At 36.9% G+C, this 22,817-nt stretch overlaps 1 protein-coding gene and 1 long non-coding RNA gene across 5 annotated transcripts in view; one reads left to right on the top strand and one right to left on the bottom strand.

The window, feature by feature from the left end:
• Nucleotides 1-10,343, bottom strand: part of LOC144366163 (uncharacterized) — a 43,583-nt gene extending 33,240 nt beyond the window's left edge. Inside the window, exon 1 of the long non-coding RNA XR_013425059.1 lies at nucleotides 10,182-10,343. This is a non-coding gene — a long non-coding RNA (uncharacterized LOC144366163). The remainder of the gene's footprint in view (nucleotides 1-10,181) is intronic.
• Adgrb3 (adhesion G protein-coupled receptor B3) overlaps nucleotides 1-22,817 on the top strand; it is a 666,855-nt gene that overhangs the window by 558,562 nt on the left and 85,476 nt on the right. The window lies entirely within an intron of this gene.

The following is a 22,817-nucleotide window of genomic DNA, read 5'->3' as shown; positions in this document are numbered from 1 at the left end:
TTTCATTTATTTTGTGTATCATATTTTGGGGTTTTTTTTAGGTTTATTGGACAGAATTTTCTGTATAATAATTCCTTTGGAATTAAAAAAGTTAAATATAGAAGCTGCTTTATATTTCATGATACTCCAGGATCTTTCACAAAATATTATAAACATTCGTAGTACCAACCCATTTGTAAAGACTGTAAAATTAAAGATTTGAAAATTATTTTTATATAAGGGACAGTTTTTTTGTATCACAGAGATATAAAGTGCAGTGTTTCTTATCTTTATACCTTGACTCGTTGGAGTGGCATGCATGGCTGTGGCAGCTTTTGGAGTGTTTGATGGACTTATTACACTTAATGAGTACGGTTGCTCCACGATGGCTGACATTTTGATATTAGACTTCCAGCAGTGAATGCTTGTCAAAGATGGGTTTTAGATCACCAGGCTTTCCATGATTAGAGCTTTTGGAACATTCATCAGTTAAATGAATTAATTGTAAATGAGCATGCTGTCGGTAACACAGCAATAAGAGGAAAAGTCTGTCACAGAGAAAAAAACCTAGCTTTCAGAGCACTTTCCGTTCTCCTTTTAAACATTGTCTCTTATTTGGCCAATGTTTCTCATGTGAACTTAGAGGGCTGTTTAAAGAGTAGACTCATAGGCATGATTTAAATAAATTATTAGTATGTTAACAATAAGACATATCAGTCTTCGAGACAGAGACAGAAAATAAGCCTGTGTATTATTTTGAAAGAGTCTATAATGGTAATCAAAGTGGTCTTTTAATGAAAATAGAGTTTATTATGTATATTTATGAGAAGGAATTTAAAGCATGTGAATACTGAGAAAACCCCAAATCCATTAATAAAAACACTAGGTTCTTTTTTAATTAAAATTTGAACCTTAGGCCAAAAATCCTATTGCAAATCACAGGAAGAAAAGGAGTTAGAAGCTCAGATTCTACTTGCTGCTCCATTATTTGGTTAACACTGATATTTCCCTCCAGTTCATTTAATATGATACACAAATTAAGTCAAGGATATGTAAATTTTGTTTGTTTTCCAATTTCTTATATTCCTTTGATGGTTTTTGTGGCCAACAACATTTTAAAGGAAAAAAATTTACATGAAAAAAATTTACATTTTTTTTCCAGGCAGTACAGTAGATTGGCCACATGACGATATTCTCTTCATTGGTTTTAGATCAGTTGACAATGCCAGGCTTTAAATGACCAGTTACCATAAAGATATGCATAATTTTCACTAAATTGGGAAAGATAAACCTTGTGTCAGACAGAAATGGGAGAACTCTCCAGAATTGTTCTATTAAAAACTAGAAAAGCGCCTTTTAAACATAGGTGGGAATAACTGTGATGATATGTAAATGGGAAATAAAACTCAGTAATAAGAAAAGCATTTAAGATGGTCGTTGTACAGGTTGGAAGAGGTAGGAGGGTTGTTTGGCAGAGAACCAGATGGCTGTGTGTAAGATGTTTCCAAGGTTCTCTCTTTTGCATTGGGTGTCTGGGGCAGGAGTGCATGTGGCAATATTAACGCCTTCTATGAATGAGTGGTTCAAGTAATTAAAAAGGAGCAATGCAAAGATCAGTGACAAGCCTGTTTCATAAACTAAGGATTAAGATAAATCCAAGATTGATGCACCTGAGATCAAAATTAGATAAAATTAAGTTTAAAAAGGCATTTGTTCATTTTTTCCCCTGTTTACAAATAATATTTCAGGTAATGTGTTTATAAATCAACAGGAAAGCGCCAAAGGTTCCCTAATTTCTTTTCATTTTTCTATTGTTTTTCAGTATTGGGGATTGAACCCTAGTTCAATAGTGCATCAAATCATTATTCATATTGCCATGTAAACCATACCTCTCTACTTACCTGGTAGATTGAATTCTACCACTCACTAAACAACACTCACAATCTTTTTTTTATTTTTTATTGCGAGACAGGGTTTCGATAAGTTACTGAGGCTCACCTCAAATTTGCATTCTTCCTGCCTCAGCCTCATGAATAGCCAGGAGTAACTGGAATTACAGGCATGTGTCATCAGGCCTGGCAATTTATCTTGTGGCATTTTATTTGGAATATATGTCTTTCATTTAAAGCCAAAGCATGCTGTAAAACATATTGCCTGACTTTTTTCAAATTAGAAACATATACATTTAGGCTAGCTCAGTGGCAAAGCCCTTGTGTGGCATACACAAGGCCCTGGCTTAGATCCCTAGCACCACATACATGAGGAACCCACAAGTAGCTCTCTCACACTCCCCCCTCTCATGGCATGTGGGTGTCTCTCTTGCTCTGTATCTCACTTGCACTTGAAAGTTTCACACAAACACATATACACAAACACACATCCTTCCAAAATCAGGATTAAGTATTATAATTAAGTTTTGCCAATGAAGCCAGGTGCAGTGGTGCACACCAGTAAGTAATCTCAGCTACTTGGACCTGGGATGGCTGAGGCTGGAGGATCATGAGTTTTAGCCCAGATTGGGCGACATAGGAGACACTGTCTCAAAAAAGGATTTCTGATTAATGAGAATTCTCTTGATTTAGGCTTGTTGTTTGTTTTTTAAAATATGAGACATTCCTGCCTTGTATACTATAAACACCTGAGTCTTTCCTTGTTTATTAACAAAATTATAGTGCATCAAATCATTATTCATATTGCCATGTAAACCATACCTCTCTACTTACCTGAAAGTAGAGAAGTAGCTAAAAAAATTCCAAATTCCAAACACATTGAGAAAAAAATAATTAAAAATAGCAAAGGGGGGAAAACATTGTAAAATAGAAAAGCAAACACAGGTGTGCATGAATGCATGTAACACACACACAGAGAGATATACACACACATCTTGACCAATAGACAGGTGTTGGAAAATTCAGTTCAAACAGTTGTAAGAATTTTCATCAGGGTTTGGAATATGTCCTGAGATTTATTTTTGTATCTCCTCTTTCTTCTATCCCCTGCCCCCTGCCAGGTACTAGGGGTGCAGAGATGAATGGTTTTCTTTTCTTGCACTGGAGGAGATAACCAGGTTGGCAGATAATTAGGACACACTGTGGGCATTGTCCAGCTTAAGAGAGATGGTAGGAAATAATTCTGCACAATGAAAGTAAGGATATAAGGAAAAGTCAGGGAAAGCTCCATGGAGGACATAGAATTGGAAAAGGAATTAACATGTAATCAGGAATTTGCCCAAGCAAGAAGGATATAATGGGGTAGACAATAACTAGATAGGAAAGGGAAAATCTAGAGTTGCATTGAGATGGATCCTAAGTGTCCTGATGAAGATATCAAATGGAAGTGTACTCTGGATAAATAAGGTTGGCTACTGTGTGAAAGATGGATTAGAACAGGAAAGAGATGGGGAAGCAAAGAGTAAGTCCATTACAATAGATTACACAGAGTTGGCATGCCCTCAGACAGAGCAGCCTCAAAGGATTAGTGGTTCCAGGGCAGAGGAAGAGAAGAGATTGGACCCTGGATCAGCATTCTTGCTTATTCTCCATCTAGTATGAGCCAAACCCACAATAAGTAAGTTTTGAATTATTCCATAATACCAAAGTTTCACCCTCTATTTTATGTTCCTGGTAATTTTTTGTTTTATTGCTATTTTAAAATTAAATTCTTCGCCAGGTGCAGTGGTGCATGCCTGTAATCCCAACTGCTCAAGAGGCTGAGGCAGGAGAATAGGAGTTCAAAGCCAGCTTCAGGAAAAGCTAGGAACTAAGCAACTCAGTGAGACCCTGTCTCTCAATAAAATACAAAATAGGGCTGGGGATGTGGCTCAGTGGTCGAGTACCTCTGATTTCAATCCCTGATACCAAAAACAAAAAAAGAAAAGAAAAGAAAACTAAATTATTTATTTTCCATGAAAACCCAATTATATGAGTGTTAGATCTTATTGAGTTCTGCTAATCAAAGTTTACTGTTTGTGTATGGATGGATATGTAAATTCTCTCATATTGAATTCTCTCTAAAAGAAAATGAGGACACAGAATAGCAATTTTATTGACCACACACAGAGTGGTAAAAAGACAAATTCATGCAATTTGCATGACTGGAAAGTTAGACTCCGTGTAGACTGTCTTTAGATCTGGAAATCCTTTTCATTGGCTCTTCCTAATACTCAAGAATTTTGAAGCCCATGTGGATAGTGCTGTGTAAGAGATAGAATAAAGAGTGAATTAGGATCATATACTATAAGAATTAAAAAAACTATTATCCCTTGGTATTGATCATTTTTTGGTAGGTCAATTTTGGGAATATTTATATAGCAAACACTAAAAAATAATGTGGCAGCTTTCATGTTTCTTTGTGTAACTCCATAAAAGCAAGTTATTAAAATGAAATAAGACAACCTCTTGTCTTTGTAGAAGGTTTACAGACTTCACGTGTGATGTTGCTCTGCTGCTGAGCCTTATTTCTGTGTTTTCACCATACAGACCATGAGTGTAGACAACAATGTGTCATGGAGAGGGTGGGGTAAATTCTCATAGTCATCAGCCCCCTAAATTGTAGATGATGCATTGAAAGGAAATAAAAAAGGAGAATTCTGGAAGCTGAGCTGTCTAGATGGAAATGGGCATGGGAGTTTGGTGGGTGTGGATGTTTTCAGGAGGTGGAGTAGAAATGTGAGTAGCAACTTCCAGGGTCAACAAATCTCTATTTAAACCCCAAAGAAACTGAAATGGACATTTTGAGCAAAACAAGGTTAAGGAGATGAAAAGATTACCTGTACACTGAAATGTTCACAGTTCCAAGTTGTACTTTAAAATGTCCAAGAAAGAAAAAAACAAAATCAATGTTTATTTTGCTGGTACACAAACCTTTCACCTCTGGGAAAACTCTTTGGATTCAAAGCCAAACCAATTTTGTGAGTTTTACCCTTCATTCCCTAGGTCACAAATAGCTAAACATTTTTACCTGACTTTTTAGTGTTCATGCCAAGAAGCAAAGAATGTTAGAGTTCATTCCAAAACCAGTGGCAGTAAAGTGGAAGAAAACATATACTGAGAGAAAGAAAGGTTTTCTTTCAAGTTGATTCATGTTCTCTCTTTCTCTCCCCCTCCTTCCCTCCCTCCCTCCCCCCCTCTCCCTTCTCTTCTTTTCTCCCTCCCTTCCTCTCTTCCTTCTTTCCTTTCTTGCAAAAATAAAGTTAAATTTGTTTAAAAATAAAAGATAAGACTGTATTCTGAAACAACCAGTCAGGCATCAGTAGGGTGGCCTTACATCTTCCTTCCCATCAGCTTCTTCCTGAAGGAGAGTCTAGACAGAGTCGCAATAAAACATTGATGGGACCCTTTGCCAAGAATTAAACTATGTCTTAGAAATACACAGTTGTACATCTTGGGTACCACTTCCCACCTCTTGTTCTTTAGCATTTTTTCATTTGATGAACTCTATTATTAACTGTTATCCAGTCTGCAAAGGTTTAGAGAAGTCCTCCCCCTTCCCACTCCCCCAAGGAAAAGATAGAGGAAAAATATTAAAGGGAGCATGCTGGGATATCATGGATTTACTGAGAGTGAGCATCTCATGCCTCTAGTGTGTTTTCCAGATCTGTATGTAGGATTAAAATGCAAAGAGCATTGTGATCTGACTACGATTGGCTCTTTCCTGTACACTAAATAGGTTGGATTCCTTCTACAAAATCTCAAAAGTGCTTTAGAGCTTGAATTGTCATTATTTTATAGTAATGACACTTTCATATTCACTTAAACTGAAATTCTTCAGGAAAAAAAAATGTTTGCAAGTCTAAGACTTACATTTTTAAAAAAGTTAAAAGACAGGCTGTCATAATGAGGGGTAACTAAGCCCAGGTGTCAAGGCTAATTACTTGTGAGCATCCAAGGGCTCATTCTCTGCTCTTCAGCCCCAAATTGATCTATAAAACACATCTCTCCTTGAAGACAAAGATTATCAAGGAAATAGGAGAGACTCAGTAACCCTACACCACGGCCAAGGCAATAACTACCTTCGTGGATAAAACAGACTTCAAATACCCTAGGAGGATGCTGGAGATCTAAAGCTCTGAAAACTAATAAAGATTTTTTTTTAAAGACCAAAAAAAAAAAAAAAAAAGAAGTTAAAAGAAAAATTGAAAGGGAGAAGGTATACTACTTTAGCAATTTTAATTCCTGATTGGCCTAGAGATCCCAACCATAGTCTCTTTGCAAGGCATTATTTTCTTCATTGTGGGAAGTAGTAACAGATTAATTATATATATTATTATTTCTCCTTTCAACAAGGTATAAAAATATATATTATGTAATTATAATTTTTGATCCAGATTAGAGTGTAATATATATTCAGAAAACCTTTTCCTACAAAATACATGCAACAATCTGTTCCTGCATTATATATAAATATATAATTTTTACATATATATTATATATGTATAAATCATATATCATATACCATATACAATATATAAAATATGTTATGTATATAATTTGGAGCTGCTAAAGAAGACCCCTAAAAGAAAATCAAAATTACATGTTAAATAATGCCCAAGATTGGATGTGATCACGGAAATTTCAGTAGACCTGCAGATGTCTTTCAACATATGAAATTATATGAATATACTTATTTTTGGTTTCCTCTGAGTATTTTGAAATTAGTGAAATGATTTCTCTTGAGTTTCAAGGGCCAGTTCTTTCTGGAGGAAAGAAAAAAGTTCATTAAAATAAGAAACACATTATATTCAAACATACTTGTGCTAGGTGTGTTAGCACATGCTGGTAATTCAAGCAACTCAGATGAGACAGGAGGACTGAAAGTTCAAGGGCAGCCTCAGCAACAAAGTGATACCCTAAGCATCTTAGTGAGCTCCTGACTCAAAAAAAAAAAAAAAAAGAAAAGAAAGATTAAAAAAGAGGGGGAGCTGCTGAAGATGTAGCTTGGTGGTAAAGCCCCTGGGTTCAATTCTTAGTATAAAATAAACAAACAGACAAAAACTTATTTTTAAGGCTGTGTCATTTGTCTTTTCACCGGAGTCAAATGAAGCCTAGCCATTCCCCTTCTTTTCCTTTAATTGCTGCATCCCCATGGCAACTAAGCATTAACCATAGTCTTTGCATGATATTAAATAATAAAATTTCCACTTCATTCAAAGTTGTCATAAACATTAGGCTTCCCATAAGGTAAAAAAAAAAATACAGCAAGACTGTAGACAGAAATAATAGTGAATCACTTTGAGATTCAGTGAAGAGGATTGTCCTGAAATTCTGCAGCATCTGGTATTTAGCTTATTTCTGTGAAACATCTTCATGTTTACTTAGGAAGGGGAATGAACACCATCAGGAAGAGGAAAAAAATGGATCCATTTAAAACACATTCACAAGTGATACTAAATATCTGGATATCAAAAAGGGTTGAGTAGAAAAGAAGAAATTAAAATAAGAAATCTTATGAATTCAGGCTTTGGTCAAGGGAGATACCAATGGGTTTTGGAAAAGTAGCAAATAAACAACCTCTCAAGTTTGAATCACTTCAAATCTGAATCAATATAAAGTAAAAAATGCGTCAGAGTAGGGGGAAGAAGGAAGTCTCTGCAACAGCAAAGTGCTCAAATTAATGTTCAAGTTTTTTTTTTTTAGTGAGTATGTATAATAGTATGTGAAGAATCTCTAGTTTTAACCCTTCTCCTTGTGGAACCCAGGAGAAGACTTCCCCAAGGCTTTTCCTCAGCACTATTGGAGGATCTTGGGGTTTTATGAGATTAGATAAATGGGCAGGGTGCAGATTATGTGAAATTAGCTCACCGCACTGTTTTCCCCCTGTAGATTCTCAGCCTGAAGACCTCTGGCCTTAGGAAGCATACTTGTTTATAGTAAAGGGTGCTTTACAAACATGAGATCACTACTGCAATCCTAAAATGCTATTTCATTCATGTGCTTTAACAATGATTTTTGGAACACTTCTATACTCATCACTGTCATTCCTCTCATAAATATACTGGTCTATCATTCTACATTTCATATATATCTAGCATCAACACACACTTGAGACACTGGTAAATAAGATACCAGATTGTGTAAAGTCTTCATGGGGTCAGCACCACTCGAAGATGCACCAAGAATCTGTAGCATAAGCATTTTCAAAGGACCGCACGGGGTTTTGCAGCTGTCATAAATTGCCACAATGCCAGCTTTCAGTTAGCATCATTAGCCACATTTTAGAATTGGGATCTGCAACTAAGGATTTTTATAGAGCCAATGCTCTCCCACCTATCATTATTATTAAACAGAACAAATGATGGTAGTGAAGGACACCAGCCTGGTAGTGTGACCCCACCATTTGTTCTAAGACTGTGAGCAAGTTTCTTAGTAATTCTTTCTAGAGTTTTAGAATCTGTAAAATGCAGATAATGACAATAGTAGTCACCTCATAGTTTTACTGTAAGTATTAAATAATATAACACAAGTGAGTTGCTTAGAAAACTATTGGGCATGTAGAAACAGTCATGGATATCGGGCATGGATGTTTACTACTCGTTACCACTATCTCATTATTGTGTCACATACTAAGAATGTCATTCTATCTTGGAGACATTTGTGTGGGTTCATGTTAATCCTCCTGTGTACCTAAGGTATCTTTCTTTTTTCCCCTTTATTAGTGCTTTATGAACATACTTTTGAGGGAAAGCAAGGTGTTTCTTCAAATAATAGAGTTTTCAGGATTCATAATTGCATTTACATAATTCCAATGTCTCTGTGCCATAGATACACACTATCTTTAACATTTTCTATACAAAGCATCCTAGAAAACAGTTTTAATCTATTCACACAATAAAAGTATTCATAGATTCTGATCAGTTGTTCTTATGAGAAGGCAAAGAAACACTTTGCTGTAACTTATTCCTCCTTTCATCAAAACATGAAGGAGGTTAATCATCAGAGATTTTAATTTAGGAGCTCTAACAAATTCCTGTGATGCATACCAGTAGTATATTAGTGGTGAATTAATTCAATATAACAATTGAGATATTAGAATTCCCCTCTTATCTCACAAGTTACTTTCTCCCATTGTTTTTGAGACATTGTGCCTCTCCTCACCTCCTCCAATCTGTTGTTGTTTGATGAATAGCATTGATAGTTAATCATAAGCATAATTTCAACACATTTTTATAGTGACCTTTTTACATCTATCACTCTTTGAGACTTAAGTCATGACAATCAAGTTTTCTAAAAAATTAGTGACATTTATTCATCGTCTGCCATAAGAACCCCAAACAGCTTTATAGTGGACAGTCTGGGTTCCAGGCTCAAATCGTGTGTCTTTGCTTTTTCCCCTAACTTCCTTCAGTTTCTTCTTCTGTAAGGTAAGAGTAATAATATTGTCTGTCCTAGAATGTTATGCTGAAGATTAGAGATAATTAAAAAATGTATATGAAATAACTAGAAGTTCCTGGCATAGAGGAAAAGTGCTCATCATATTTAAACTTATCATTAGTATCACATTTAGATATAATCTAAAAATGAGGAAACTCATAGAATACTTGAAAATGAAAGTATTTTTAAAGAATGATTTGCTCTTTGCATTCCTATTGCAATCAACAGAACTCCATTTCGAATATTTACTTCCCATTTTCTTCTGTTACACTTCACCTATATTTTTAAAATATTTATTTTCTCGTAAATGGACACAATATCTTCATTTATTTATTTTTATGTGGTTCTGAGGATTGAACCCAGTGCCTCACACGTGTGAGGCAGGGGCTCTACCACTGAGCTACAGCCCTAGCCCTCACCTGGCTAAATAATGTCTAAATAGTAGTATGCTGCATAATAATGCTTCTATCAGTGGTGGAACACATATACAATGGTGGTCCCATAAGATTATATCACCTAGTGACATCATAACCTTCTTAGTTTGTGTAAATACATTTTATAATACTTTTGAATATTCATAATACTTTTGCTATTCAACAAAATTGAATAGCAGTACATTTCTCAGAACTATCCTGGTCATTAACTGAAGCATGAGAGAAAGAGAAGGAGGTGGTGGGTGTGGCAGGGAAAAAGAGAAAGAGAGGGAAATTGCTTAAAAAACTGTCTGACCTGTGGTTAAAAACTTAACAGTTTTAGTCAGCTTTCTTTTTCACTACTATAACCAAATACCTGATAAGAACAATTAGTGGAGGAAAAGTTTACTTGAGGACTCACAGTTTCAGAGGTCTTAGGATGTATGTAGCTAGCTTCATTCCTCAGGACTCCAGGTGATGCAGGTCATCATGGTGGAAGGGTGTGGCTCCAGACATGGTCACAAAGGAGCAGAGAGAGAACTCTGCTCAACAAGGACAAATTATAAAACCCAAAGGCACCCTCCCCCAGGGATCTACTTTCTCTAGCCACATCCTACCTGCCTACAGTTATTAAATTAATCTCCATCAGGAGATTAATGCACTGATTTGGTTAAGCCTCTTATAACCCAATCAATTCATCTCTAAACTTCTATGCATTGTCTCATACATGAACTTTTGGAGAACACCTAATATCTAAACCGTAACATATATATTATTGTTATTATTATTTTATCATCTCATCCCATACCCAAAGCAATATTCTATCCTTGGAGCCATTTGTTCTAGTCCCTTCCAATCTTTCTTTACATATAGGTCACTTTTTACACATTGGTTCTTTATATAAACTTATTTCTCAAATAATGATGTTTTCTTGACTCTGTTTCTTTTTCTGTAGGTGAGACTAATTAATTTAAAAATTAATTGTAGCTGATTTATATCAATCAGATAGTAATTATGTGTATGTGTATATATGTATATGTATATATGTGTATATACACATATATGTGTGTGTGTGTGTGTATATGTGTGTGTGTGTGTGTGTGTGTGTGTGTGTGCTTGAATGACTATTTTTGAAATTTTAGAGGAATATGCTTCATTCCATCATTACCAATTTCAAGGTTAATACCTAACCAATTCAGTTAATGTATAGATCCCTTTTGGCCTGACAGGCCTGATCTCTGTGTCTATGGAATCTAGCCCTCCTAAGGAAAGATGCTAACTTTCTCCTCGGTCTAGAAATTAAGTAGGGAGTTACTGAGAGGGCTGAGGAAAAACCTGTTCACTTGCATTGCACTGACACTACCCTTACTTTTCATCCTTTTGCACTAGGCAGCCAATACTCATTCTTTGTATCTTGTCTCTCCAACAAAAACCTCCAAGGAAGGAAAAAATATATTAGAGAAAGCCTCCTACTGTTTTTAGCTGCTGTAGTCATTGGCCTCCCACGGGTGTGAGGTGTCTGTGCTCCTAGTTCCTAACCCAACTCCCTAGTGACCACAGGAGATGAATTCCTCAAAGGAGAGCTGACAGCCAGAGCAAAGAGGGAGAGAAAGACAGGCTGTTAAAAATGCATGTTCCTGAATTTCACATTTGCTCTCTATCCTGCTCTATGTAGAAAAATAATCTTCATTACAACAGAAGTCCAAGGCTAGATGGTCCATGGATCTTATGAACAAAGCTGCAAAACACAGAATGTTGGTGATTATTGAATCTCAGAGTTTTCCCTGATCTCACCAGGTAGAATTGGCATGCCTCCAATATGGATAGCTATTGTGGAATCTATGCATTGCTGTTTGTTCTAGTCTGTTTTTGGAGACATGGTGGTGTATTATGAAAAAAAAATCAAGGACTCTGGGCTAATACTGCATAGTTGTGAATCTTGCATTCATCATCTCCCATCTGTTGACCTTGGACAAGTCTTTTTTAGGGGGAGAGTGGACTCAGGGGTATTCAACTACTGAGCCACATCCACAGCCCTAATTTATATTTTATTTAGAGACAGGGTCACCCTGAGTTGCTTAGTGCCTTGCTGTTGCTGAGGCTGGCTTTGAACTCTCAGTCCTCCTGCCTCAGCCTACCGTGTCACTGGGATTATAGGCGTGTGCTACTGTGCCTGGCTTGGACAAGTTTTTTAACCTCTCTGTGCCCTAGTTTACCTTTTTTTGTATAATGGGAATACTATTACTACTAATAATAAATCTACCTCATGTTAGTGTTGTAAATATTAAATAAGTTAATATGTGTAAAGCACTTAGAAATGTTCCTAGTGAATAGCAAGTGCCATCTAAGGGTTTGCTTTTATTTCTTAGGAGTAAGGAACAAGTTTAATCAATCTCTCTAATCCCTAAACCCCAGCACGATGCCTGGCACATAATATGGGCATCTAACCTAGTCCTCAAAGACAAAGATATCCAGTGGCTCTAAATAGCACATACCCTAGGCAAGCTTCAACAGCAAAAGAAAATTTCATGTTTCTGTATCAACAAAAATGCAAGATGTATAAGAAACAATGAAAGAAAAAAAAGAAAAAAGAAAAAAACCTAGTTCTCTGTAACAGGAAACAGAATCTCAGTGGGATCTCCTTTCTATCAAACTAAAATGTCCTAGTAACCAATTTTTTGCAATCCCCTCCTGAAATACAGCAGCAGGCCAATTAATTAGTATGAAAGCTTAGTCAAAAGGACAATGCTACCTGGAGAACAAAGCCATTCAGTGAGCTTCACAGTATTTAATTAAGTCACAAACCATGGAAGTACTTTGTTTGGTAATTTGGAGCATACATTTCCACCAGAGTGTATTTTCTGATTCAGGTCTTCTGCCTAGGTTCTTTTGAGATGGACGAATGTGTTCTGAAAGAGAGAGAAGCAGCATGATCTGCTTGTACACAGTGGGTACAACAGGTATTGACTACCAGGATCTTGCCCACATTTAATTAAGTATTCTTAGTGCTGATTCATAGAGCATGAATGCTTTTACTACCTTTCCAGGAAACTTTGAATAGAACAAGTGGAAAACTATAGGGGAGGGAACCTGTGGTTGTTTGAGATGTCAAACAATTTAGTACCAATATGGATCTTCTGCTGACCCTGGGAACCTAGTAGAAGAGATGCAGTTTGGTGCAGAGCAGTGGCCCCTGTCTTTGCAAACTCAAGATTCCTGGTTAAGGAGGATTGGGAAGGTGTAAAGTCTCAGTCCATCTGCACCTGTAGCACCTCAGCCTGCATTGCCCTAGGTGCTGCCAACTACCAATTCCCCATGGCATTGGGGAAAAAAAAGGCTCTGGTTTCAAGCATAGCTCATCCCACCAAGATCCAGGATCAGATGAATCAGGCCATGGAATGTGATTTGTTTGGGGGAGAATCACTCTTTTAGACACATACAAAAGCTTTACTCTGTGTTGGGTGCCAATTGAAACTACACAATGGATAACTCCAACAAGGAACAAAATAAAATTTATTAAATCTTGAGTGGTATACACTAATTTCAGATGAAAAAGTAAATTCCCTGGTGACCAGGCTTAGCTATCATCTTAAGAAGTCACCGTCATTCTGATTTGGACATGGTAATGGGAAGGGCAAAAACCAAAGCATCAGGAGAGGCATTTCCTATGATGTGTGAATTAGCTTGCAAGACTCACATAGAGAAAAGTCTGGCTCACACTGTGATCTCACCAAAGGGCTCTTCTATGTCCTGGGAGCTTAGGATGAGAAGCTGCTCCCCTCCTGGTCCTTCAGGGGGTCTTTCTTCTACCTCCCATCCAGTTTTCTCAAGAGAAATGGCTCCAAATGAGACTCCTTTGGCAAAGCAGATGAATATCAGGATTTGAGCATATGATTTTAAAAGCTACTTAACCCACCCACTGTTTTGAAAGACACAAGATGCTTGAGGCTTATTCCCAGAACTAAATGATGAGATGGGTTTTGTTCAACTAATAAGATAATGGACACCAAAATAAAAGAGCAATAAAAATGCCCCAATAATGTGTAACCAAAAGCTTATAAAAATAAATCTGAAATAAAAAAGAGACAAATTTAATAAAGGCACTGAGAAGTCTAAATTACTTTTGTAAAATGAGAATTGAAATGCACTTAGGCCATTCCATCTAACTAATCCAATTCTTCAGAATTTGATTTTTTTTTTAATCGCAACTTTTTTTTTTTTTTTTTTGGTATTAGCAATCTCCAGGACCTCACACATGTTAGGCAAGTGCTCTACTACTGAGCTATATCCCCAAAGTACAAATCTCAATTTGAAAATGTACTTATGTAGCTTACAGCAATATTAAAATAATTCATTCATTTATTTTTTATAGAGGACAGGTGAGGGATGGTAGAAAATAAAAGGATTAATTATTAGTCATATATGGTGGCGCATGCCTGTAATTCCAGCAACTTGGGAGGCTGACGCAAGAGGATTGCAAGTTGGAGACCAGCCTGAGCAACTTAGTGAGACTCTGTTCCACAAAATAAAAAGGGCTGGGCATGTTAGCTCAGTGGTAGAGAATCCTGGGTTCAATCCCAAGTACTGAAAAAAAGAAGGAAGGTGTAGGGGTCTATTGAGAATTAAAGTGACCAACATTTATTGGGTGACCAAGCTGCATAGAACCAACTGTGACTCCATAGCATAGAAGCATAGCATGTAAGATCGTTATATAAATGCTTATCTTTCACTGTTTTCAGTACCATCTAAGAAATATAAAAATGAACATAGAATAATTTCTGCTCTTAATTAGCTTGAAATATAAAAAGGTTTGAATTATCTAGTAATTCAAAGCATACAAGATCCAGGGCTGGAGGCATAGATCAATGGTGACTGCTTACCTAGCATGCCTGAGGCCCTGGGTTTGATCCCCACTACCACAAACTCCTGTGAAGGATGATGAGATATATGGAAGTAGTAAGGTTCAGATCAAATTCTATGAGAGCACATGGAGGACTGTGAGAGTAAATCAGGGATGTTCCGCTTGGCATCAAGAGGATGGGTGAAAAATAATAGAAGTGGACTAATGAGGGACAAATGTGCAAAGGGAAAAAAAGAAGGTCAGCACTGAGTGATCATGAGCAGTTTAGTTGGCTCCTTGAGCTCTGGATGTGGGGAGTAGAATAAAGGAAGAGGAGCCTGGGAAAATAATTGGAAATTTATTCTTCAGGAAATTGCCAGGAGGACTAGGAGACATATTAAAAGATATTTGTTTTTTGCTTCTGTTTTATAATAGGGTGGTGACACAATTAGAAAATGCTTTGGGGGAAGAGATTAGATTGTAAGGAAAAATCAAGTAAGACTGATATATATTGAAGATGCCCTAGAGAGCAGTTGGGTCCTGGAGCCTGCAAACAATTTCATGCTTCACCCTTTTACTCAAGGGCTGGAGAGGGAGCACCCAGCCACCCAGCTGATTGTGTAATGGTTGTGTCATGTTGTGAGGAGACGGTTCACCTTTTGGATAGAGGAAGCCTGGTCTTCTTCACTCCACCACCCAACGCCTCCCAGACAAGGTGGACATTATTCTGGTTCTCTATGGTGGGGCCTGTGTTCAAATTGTAGGTGCATGAGCAAGTTTTCTAACCTCTTCATGTTTCAGGTTTTTTTTTCCTCTAGTGAAGAAAACAGCCCATTTGTTGGCATATCCGGGAAAAAACAGTAAAGAGTAGCTATGATTATGAGTAGTTGCAAACAGTAGGTTCACTTTGTGAATATTCTCTTCAGTAAACCAGTGAATACCCTACTTCTTTTGAGATCCAATCAAACAGATTCACATATAATCTAAGAGAAGTCTGACATAAGTGAGAAAGGAATTAGCATTTTGAACTGTGACATTACTAGACCAAGCATGTTTCCGCAGAGTGGAGTGGTGTCAAGTGAAAGCCTCAGCCTTGTACACATTTTCCCCCATTAAAATGCAGCAGCATGAGACAGTTACTACACCCTGCAAGCTCTTCCCTGAAAAGAGAAAAAAGCAACCATGAGTCATAGGCTGCTAGCTTTTTCCACAAAAGGGGCTCTGGAATGATGCCTCTTTGCTTTACTGAAAATTATTTTTGCAGCTGTTCTATGTAGGTGATGAAGAAGCTCTAATTCCCACTGTTCTTAAGATTTACATTCTGAGGCTTGTTAGAAGCAGAGGAGAATTGATCGTGGATCACCTTTCACCTTACCTAGTAGTGCAGCCCTGTAGCAGAATCCTAAGATTTCCCCCAACTTGCTCCTCCTCTCCCTGCCTACCTTTCATCTCTTTTCTCTGGCACACTGCCCATGATCATATATTTTGCACATAGTCATCCTATTTTTTTCCACTACATTTGTAGTTCAGCTTTCCTCTGGACTCCATCGGGCAATGAAAATAATTGATCCCTGTTGTGTTCTTGGTAAAGGTCAGAAAATAGACTCATAGCAGCTGACTTGATCTGCTTGACTACCAGCATTGTGATTTCTATACTGGTAACTTGAAAGGGCTGCAAACTGTCAAAATTAAGACTGAAAGCTAGACCAGGCACTCAGTGAAGACCCTGTGGGCATTGCACGAAATTGGGCACAGAGCCCTGGTTCCTACTTTTCAACATCTGGTCCTTTATCTGAATTTTTCTAAAAGGAATGGAGATGCAAATTGAAGCAGGACTTTATTTTTCTTGACATTGTAGATCTTGCCGTTAAAAATAACCCGAGTTTGTGTTGGTTTATGTGAACTTTGTCACTTACCCAGACAATTGGCTAAAGACTCTCAAAATGTATAGTCACTAGTATGTAACTGCTTTTTTCCTCCAATTTATTCCCATTGTGAAAACAGAGGGAGAGAAAAAAAATTCATTATGATGAGCTTTATAGAGAAGTAGAATACCAGCAGAGAGGATTGAAAAGAGTAAGATAGACACTTAGGAAATAAAATATAAATTGAACATATGAAATTGATAAGAAATTACAGAGAAAAGGCATTAAAAATATTGCTATTCATGGAAAATGAAAAATGATCAAAGTTGACAATACAAAAACACATAATACCTTTGTGGAATAATAAGATGCTCAAAGAAAGCCTTAGAATTTATAGATTCTTTCTTTGAGTTTGTTTGCCCAAGGGGCATAAATATTTAAATAATCTACAAGGATTGTAAGAGTGGTACTAGCTCCCATTATCAAGAAGGAAGAAATTCTGTAAAAGGAAGGAGATGCCATTCACCGAACAGTTAGGAAAGAAAACATAAACTACTTTGAGAGTCTGCCTGTTGTTAAATTCACCTGAAGCTTAGTCTCTCTTACCTGTCCCAAAACCTGGCTCACTATAAAAGCCTTGCAGTTACCTCTACTTCCAAACCATCTAAGAATTGTTTCCCATAGTAACAGTATTAAAAGAATATTTTATTGTGACAGTCACCCCTTGTCAAAAACCACTTGCAGTCCTCCACCCATATTTTCCAATTTTGCATAATATCTGCACATCCTAACCCTCTCCAGCCCAGACTCTTCTAACAGACCTTTTGCTTGCAGCTGGTCTCATATTCTAACCTCTAGGCAGATGCCAGCCCAGTTGTACTACACAGGTCTACCAGTTTAAGCAAAACAAGGGCTTTACCCTAATTAAATGTTTCTCTGATTAAAGGAGGCAAAGGATTAATGCCTCTGCTTCCCTGTGTGGCTTCTGCCCACATATCATTACTCATTTTGAAACTTAGAACTTCCAGTTACCTTGGGCCGCTCTCCTTTGCTACAGCTTCTAAAAAAAGGGGCCTGCTGAATAAATGAGAATAGTTAAATAGAATATTTAAGAATAAAGAATGGTTACTTAGTTAATAGTTAAAAAAAAAAGAATTTGCCTTGCCTAAGGAGTCTTACATTGGCTAAGTTTTCCTCATTCTTAGTTTTTTTTGTTTGTTTTTTTCTGGGTCCAGATACCTATCAGAAAAATATCCTTTATTTCTAAATTTTGTTTAGGAATCATCTCTCTTGAGCATTTACTGAATGGATCTCTTGCTTACCTGATTTGTTCCCCTCTTCCCTTGTCTTATTTCTTTCTTTTGTATTCTCCTTTTCCAACTTTTGCATCCTACTTCCTCCCACATTAATTTTGGAAGTTCTTGCTTTCACTTTTAAGTGCTGATTCTTGACAACTGTGTGGGAACCCAAATGTACAGAGGAGGTACCATTTACCTGTCCCTTCTTAATTGTCATATCACCAAGGCTATGTGTGCCAGACATCCCAGGTGCAGTGAGACCACACTGGCAAGTGAGGCTAGAATGAGCAACCTGTCCTCGGTCCAGAGGAAGACCTGCCAAAATACGACTCTGGATCCAAGTAGAGAATGCAGCTGTTGCCACCATGAATATTAGACCAACCAGGGGGGAAATGTGCTGCAGTCTTTTCAAAACTGGAAACTTGTATACACATCACACATACACACACATGTTTTAGAAAGGTCACCATGTCTGAATCTACCCTAGAACTCAGGTAACTCTTGTTTTGGGAGCAGCCTACTATAAGAAAACAGAATAAAAATTTGAACTAAAAAATAATTAAATTAAATTAAAAATACTGAAAATTAAATCCTCATAAAATTTTCATATCCTGTTGAGAATGAATGAGTACATAATACCAGTGCTATTAAATATGTAATATTAGTGACCAACTATGTTAATAACCTCTCTGATGAGCTTAATGTTCGTATGACTAACATATTGCTGAATTTCTCTGATAGTGATTAAATGCCTATAGTGCATGAAAATTTTGGAGTCTTTTGTACCATATCATATGAACAGTCATTTCTAAGTCTACAGGTCTAAGCCTACTGTTTTCACACCATATTATATTTTCTGTTATGTGAACATTATAAGTTGATCTTAAGAAAGAATAAAAACGGTTTTAAATTTTCGGAGTTTTTGCATGTCTGTGCAAGGTATGTGGATGTGGGCATGTTATGCCTCTCCCCTCAGGGTAGGCTGCTTGTTTTCAATTTCAGGCCACTATGTGCCATTTTTATAAGACTTATATACATAGTAGAGAAGGATTGCTAAGTGAGAAGGGGTCTAAAAGAATTAAGACTTGTTCTGGAGTGAGGGGCATGAAAACTCTTTATGTGTAAGTTTTATTTAAAAAAGCAAATTATGTTGATGAAGCCAGAATGCTTTCACAATTGTTGATTTATTGAAATTTCACAACAGTCCATAGACAGTATAATTGTTCCCATTTTTTTTCATACCTAAGCGAACTGAGGCTCAAGAAGGCCAATGTCACAAAGATAATAAATGATAGAACTAAAATTTCAACCCAGATGCCCTGGCTTTCAAACTCCATATCTTTCCCATCATATACACTTAATGAATATGAATTTTCTTCAATTTCTTCTGTCATAATGTCAGACTGAATTGATCTGGTAGATGAAAGAGATTTATAGGATCAGCTGGATCTTCTGTAACTGAAAAATTCCAGTCAATATATGATAGCTCCAGGAGTCTCAATAATAGTTATTCTTGTTTTCTATTGATCAGGAAAGCTTACTCTAAAATATTTAGGGACTATTAGAAGCCTACCTTTAAAAACCAGACTTGAATTCTCATTGTGTCCTGTTATTTGGGTGCCTGAAACTTGTAGTAGCAATGCAACTTGATTTCTTACAGTACCTTTTATATTGCAATTGAAGCAGCTTTCTTTGCTTCAACTTCATTGATTATCATTCTCTAGCAACTGAACTGAAATTTCACCCTGATCTTTATACATTGTTACATCTTGATAGACTGATTTAAGCTCAACAATCTAATGACAGTTCTTGCAGGTATGTCTCCCCAAGGGAGTCTTTAGCTCAGACACTGGTGTACTTTATGGGTAGATGTTTGGTTTTAGCTTTCCCATTATAGTTGTTATTAATCTATTTTAAATTGAAGATGTTACCTTCTGCTGCGAAATTTCTGTTGATAACAATGGAATCTCTATTCAAGAAATGATAGGCAAGGCTATCAAGTTGATTTTCTTTATAGTGGTATTTTTTCATACAAAGCTGACTGACATTCAAAGGAACATGGTCCTCCACTGTACCCCATACTTCCATTTTCTAAGACTTTCATCTGCATGTGCATCCCCTGGTTCACAAAGGTGAAATATTCCTGTCTTATATTGACCCTTCTTTGTGGTATATTTTCATTTAAGATTAGATAGCAAATAACATAATAACATATTTGGAGAGAAGACCCAGTTCTGAGACTGACTAACCACAAGGACATTTCAGATTTGACTTCCTGAGACACAATCCAGTTTTCTACCCAATAGAGTAACACTAATGGTGTGAATTTTAAATCATCTGCAAAGGAGGGAGGTGGCGCAGCATGGGATAAAGAGATCATTTTGGTATTAGAGTTCTGAACTTCCTTGCACACTACACCTTCAGTTACTTGAATAATACCTCCACATTTGGGTGGTGCTTGTACAACCTTTTCTTATTCTTTTTTTTTTTGAATGAAAAAGAAGATGTGCACCTCTATAAAGGTCTGATTTGTCAAAACAACCCGAATTTAGCCTCTTTTTTGTTTGGAGATATTGGAGATTGGACCAGGGCCTTGGGCATGCAAAGCAAGTGCTCTGCCACTGAGCTATATCCCTAGCCATTTCTTTTTAAAAGTGAGATTTTCATTGCCTCTACTCCTTGACAATTAAACAAGCAAAGATTTCATTTCAGGGCTTATGGTTCTACTGCAGACTTTTGTTTGCTCCAGACTTATTTTACCTCCAGACCCATTTCACCTCCAGACCCTATCTTATGCCTGTTTTGTGCCTCATCCACACCTCCTGCAAGTCCCAGTCACAAAGACCTTTAGCTGGATGTGCCTGGAGATGTCAAATCAGGGCCCAGGCGTTTGATCTTTGACAAATAATGTGTGTCTCTATCCCCACAAACATCCTTCACCCTGCAGTTTTACCTCTGCTGTAAATAGTGTCTGAATAGCCTGAGCTGGGAGGTTGTCCCCTGGTTCTCTGTTGTGATTTTTCGATGGTGGCCATCACTGACTAATCACACTGTTATCTTGCTGCATCTTCTTTGCTAATATATCTATCACACAATCTGCCTGCTGCAGTGTTGTGAGTCAATGTGTGGCATGGTCATTGGTGAATCACCTCTTCTCAGCAGTGCACACAGCCTCTCAGGCATGAGGGCAGGGTCTATTCAAGATACAGAGACACTGGATTTTCATAGTGGAAGCCTGCTTGCATTTTCACTTGCATTTACACCTCAAGAGCAGCATTATCACAGGTTGGACTGTGAGTAAACTATTTTAGTGGAAGATGCTAAGCTCACATGATTAATTCTACCAAACATTATCAGAATGAAAGAGGAGTGGTGGGAAAGGATTGAGTCATCCTTCATTAATATAACTGAGTGATTATAGACCTGTCCCAAGAGAAAATGAGACAGTAACTGTCCATTGAAATATAAAATAGAGTCCCGAAGAAGCCTGCAACAAGATGCGTGCTTTGTGGCTAAGAATAGCAAGGTTAATTACAGAAGGGAGTGACAGGAACAGGAAAGCCGCAATCGCACCAAGCAGAAGTTGCTGCAGTGGTAGTTCAAAAATAATTAGTTACAGGGACTGATCACAGGGTTGTCAAAACATTAACCCTTGAGGGATGGAAGTTGGAAAGGATGAGAGAGGGAAGGGGGAGGAGACAGAGGGAAAGGGGGGGCGGAGAGAGAGAGACAGAGACAGAGACAGAGAGACAGATGGAGAGAGGGGACAGAAAGCCAGAGCATATAGATCATTTGTGTTTTCTATTCATGTTCTTCTGGGGCTGGTGTAAGGAAGGATAATGTCTGTCACCTTAAGTCAGATTCCAAGTCTTTGTCAAAGACTTGACATAAAGCATAACACAAAGCCTCCTTCAGAATGTGTAATATTCAAACATACGCATACAAATCTATATCACTATTATTCTCTGACACACATTAAATTCAAAATAAAAACAAAGTGATTAAATCAAACAAATACATAAATGCATTTCACAGTAAATGTCTAAATAAGCCCCAGTTAATCAATTTTCTAACCACTTAAGTCTACTAAATATAACAGTCCCATAGGCAAAATCTTGTAGACTATTAAGAAAACAATAAGTTCAGGGATACCACAAAAACATCTAAAACAAGTGAATAACAGGGACCTTAACAAAAACTAGATTCTGAATTTCTAGTATTTTTCTTCTGTATTATAATTCTAGGCCAATGTTTACCTCCTTGGCCAGAATGAGAGTTGCCATTCCATGTAAGTCTTACTCTTACTTTTAGACAAATCTGATAGTGTAGACAAAAGAAAAATTTGGCTGGGGCATGAAGATTAACAATGAGGAATATGATGTTTAAAACTGGAAATGGGTTTCTGAGGAAGGGTTGTCATCCTTTTTATGTCTCTTGGATTAATTGTTGTGAGATAGCCTTCATTGCTTGGCTGGAAAGAGAAAATGAGGGTTACTTTAGTTCTATGAGTGTGTGTCCTCCTTTATGTGAAGTCTCAGAGCTCCATCAAAGGCTTACATTATTATTATTACTGATTATCACCACCATTATCTTCATTAAATATTGCTTGAGCATGTACTACATGACAGGCATGTGCTAGAGACTATGTTTGAATAATGGCTGATAACTAAATAGATCAAAATTATTATCTCTATCTGAAAGATGAGAGGACCAAGAGTAATGGGGAGATTGGCATTTCACTAAAAGATACACAGCAATCATGAATAGTCATCAGAATTAGGACTCAAATGTAGAAATCTGTATTTTTTCCAAAATACCCTGCTAATTCTTATTTCATTTTATCTTCATTATTATTGTAAATTCTGAGTTTCTTAATGCCATTAGTGTTAACTGCATTTATTTTTCATGTTCAGAAACAATTTATTCATAATATTTTCTATATTCATTAACTTAAAGCCCTATTTTTTTCCTTTTTCATTGGCACATTATAATAATACCAAACAGCGAGATTTGTTATAATATATTTGTATGTGCACACAATAAAATAGTATAAT

Source organism: Ictidomys tridecemlineatus, chromosome 8, assembly GCF_052094955.1.
Source record: "Ictidomys tridecemlineatus isolate mIctTri1 chromosome 8, mIctTri1.hap1, whole genome shotgun sequence".
NCBI lineage: Eukaryota > Metazoa > Chordata > Mammalia > Rodentia > Sciuridae > Ictidomys > Ictidomys tridecemlineatus.
Note: the sequence above shows the minus strand (reverse complement) of the source record. Positions and strands in the feature narration are given on the sequence as shown.